Below are 3,357 nucleotides of genomic sequence, written 5' to 3'. Positions count from 1 at the left end.
TAAGCAAGAAAAGGACTTTACCAAGAGATTGACATTTACACTTTTGACAAAACTGAAATGCAACAAATTACAGAGCAAATTCACTGAAACAACAAAGAAAATTCTGTCCATGGAAAGGTTATTCATTTTTACCCCCAAAAAAGTTTTCAATTCTGATACTTGCACCACACAACTGGTTAAGAAAATAAAGCGAGGTGCCTAGCAACTGGGCAGCCTAACTACGGTAAGAGGCACTCTGTATTCACCCCATCCTGGCAAGTGCTGAGGTCAGCAAGGCCAGGAGTGGGAAGAGCCTCCTATTTTTCATCACAAGCTGCTGCTGTCTCCTTATTGAAGCCCCGGGTGGAGAGATCATAGACCACCTCCTGCACTTTCTTCACATCATACTTCAAGCCGTCAAGGAGCTTCCTCAGGGAGTCATTTTTCAGGTTGAGAAGGCGGAAGCCAGAATCCAGCTCATTGATAAAAGTGGAGATGTGGAGGGGCCGGGAATAGTCTCCAGCGGTCACACTGTTGACAGACAGCCTTGACAATTCACTAGCAAGAATTAAAACTCCTGAGGTAATCTTCTACATCCAGATGAAATCCTTTCTCCCGATCTGGCTCCAGGCCAAGAATTTCTGTAACTGCTTCTGGAGTCACTAGTGTTTCTGTTTCCAAATGCACACCAAATGCTGCCAAGAACACCAAGCGCTGCAACACAAACCTCCAGTGCTCGTGAAATCTGTAACAATGTTCAGCAGGAAACTTGGTCTTCAGAGATGTTAGATGGGTTTTTACTGCACCAAAATGTTCTCGAGCTTTCAAACATCTCTTTGGAATGTCCTGAAACCCAGCTCCCTGATGGACCCCTTGCAGTAGAGTTAAAACCTCTCGAGCTGTTTGTTCTAAACTACAACTTTTCGGATTTCCTCTTGGATGTCCTGCTCGGCAGCCAAAAAAGCCCTGCAGCTCCACGAAAATCTCGCTCACAACAATCAGCCAGTGTGGTGAGGACTTACTATGGTTGGGAAGAGCAGAGATAGGTTAGCAGGTTCAACTCAAGCAACTAAATGCACTAGCTCAGAAAGACTACAATCCCATAGTACATTGGCTAGAAATTGCCCCACACATAGCAGAGCCAGGATGTGATGAACCTGCATATGTCTACCTCAGCATTCTTAATTTATAAATAATATTATTAATTCCCAATAGTACATTTTATACATGGCGAGGAATTATTCAGACTATGAAGTAAACATCTTCCCTATTGTTTTGATGCCCCAAACATATGCACAGTTACATGCTCCAGATTCGTCTTTGACACAAAGGATACCTTAAATGGATTTTGTAATTGGTGCTGGATTTGCACCGATCCACTTACATTCTATAAATCTGCAATTTCTTCCACCACTTTGATCATGGGTAATCTGGGAGGTGAGTAGTTTCAATTGGAGCGGGCAGCAGCATGAAGCTGACCAAACTGAGAATTAGGCCAGTTCTTGGTCTCATTTGGTTGAGTTCTAATGAATTGGACCCAACTTTTGCCATAGTTCTGTGTGAGGATCTCAGGGTGTCATGTGACCATGACTTGAGCCTCTTAACCTTTCTTCTTTACATTGGAGCAGGACGTAGCAGTTGACTGACAGAAGAATTTCTAGATTTTACAGGTAAGATCTGGTGGATTGCTCACTGGTGGCTGGGAGATGATGTCTGGCTGCCCACAGAATGGTGTGCCTTCCTTCTGTGCCTGAATCCACTATATGAAATTTGTAAATTGGAGAGAATCTTGCTGGCAAATGGAAGTTTTGCTCTTCTAATTTTTTATAACTTTTAGGGTATTATAAAGGTCATCCAATTTTTCAGATTCATCCATCTAAACTTTTTTGGTCCATCTGGTTTTGTTCTGGCACGCACAGTAGTAAATGTTTCATTTCAGAGCTGCTTCACTCTCTTCCAGAGCACAGAAAAAGAGAGCACTCAGAATTATTATTAATTTCTAAATAAAATGGGCCAGGTCTTATGCTCTCCTAAAAATGGAACAGCTTTTCTTCACAAACAGTTCAGGGGGTAAGATTTTAGTATGGTTTGTGGAAGAATGGCTTTCAAACTCTTTGCATGAAAAGGCAATTAACCATTGGTTAAATTGGCAGTGGGGCTGTGGAAGAGGGGAAGGAGTAGAAGATGAGAGGGTCAGGTTGTGATTCCCTTCAGCAGTCCATGTAGCTCTTTCTTGAAAGTGTCTCTTGATGTCAAAGTGAGCTGAGCATGCCAGGAATGAGGCAGTGTGAGGAGAATTAGATACTGGGGCTCAGTGGTTTATATTTTTCTTTCTTTGACTTTTTTCTTTTCTTGTTTTTAAGATAAAGGAACATATGTGTTTTGTTTTTTTGCTACAGAATAAGCTCCATAAAATTATTTTTCAAGAGGCTGCTCTGAGATAAGATTTTTGAATATGGAATTCAGTGCAAAGTTGAAATTGAAAAGGGACAAAGCAAGCTAGTGTTATTATCATTAGCAAAATTTGGCTGATTGGGAACTTGTCCTCAAATTTGGTAAGTTGAACTGGTCATTTGGAACCAGCTGGAGAAACAAGGTCAATGAGTCTCAAGCTATTTGTTCTTAACTCTGCCATCAACCTGCTCATGCCCTTGGGGGAGACACTTCAAATTAGTACCTTCATTTACAGAATAAAAGTGGGTAAGGGTAAATTCAACAGGAACCCAGAAAAGCACAATGTTTAATCAAGCCTTTATAAAGCTTTGGTGGTGTGGTGTACATCATACCGTGCCTAATAAATGATTTTTAATCAGGAGACGGCTTATGAAAGAGTTGAGGAAATATGGTAATCAGCACTATGGGACCAGGCATAATTAAGTACAAATGGTGCCTCAGGGTCATCTATTCCTGTCATCTGCTTCATGGTAGTAACAATTCCAACCATCTGATTGAATCCTTTCATTTGACTTTCCTGATGTACTCACTTACCAGTGGGAGGGGGAATGTGCATTTGTGATTTAATTTGTTAATGCACTTTATTATATCTAACTGCATTTTTATGGTCTTACCCCAGAGGAGACATTGTGCTAAATACTTTGTAGGTATTAACTCATTTAATTCTCACCACAGATTTAGGAATAGTTTAAAAATAGTTATAGTGTTTACTATTGTATTAGTTACTTTTATGGTCACTGTGACCAAAATACCTGACAAAAACAAAAGGAGGAAAGATTTATTTTGGCTCATGGTTTCAGAGGTGTCAGTCCATCATGGTGGAGAGGGCATGGTGGAGCAGGGCAGTTCACGTCATGGTGGCCAGGAAGCAGAGAGAGTGACAAGAAGGGGCCAGGGACAATGCACCTCCAAGACCATCCCTCA

At 41.2% G+C, this 3,357-nt stretch overlaps 1 pseudogene; it reads right to left on the bottom strand.

Annotated features, from left to right (window-relative positions):
* Positions 1–3,061, bottom strand: LOC109701743 (translin pseudogene; annotated as a pseudogene).
* Between the last annotated feature and the right edge of the window lie 296 nt (positions 3,062–3,357).

This window comes from Castor canadensis, chromosome 13 (assembly GCF_047511655.1).
Source record: "Castor canadensis chromosome 13, mCasCan1.hap1v2, whole genome shotgun sequence".
NCBI lineage: Eukaryota > Metazoa > Chordata > Mammalia > Rodentia > Castoridae > Castor > Castor canadensis.
Note: the sequence above shows the minus strand (reverse complement) of the source record. Positions and strands in the feature narration are given on the sequence as shown.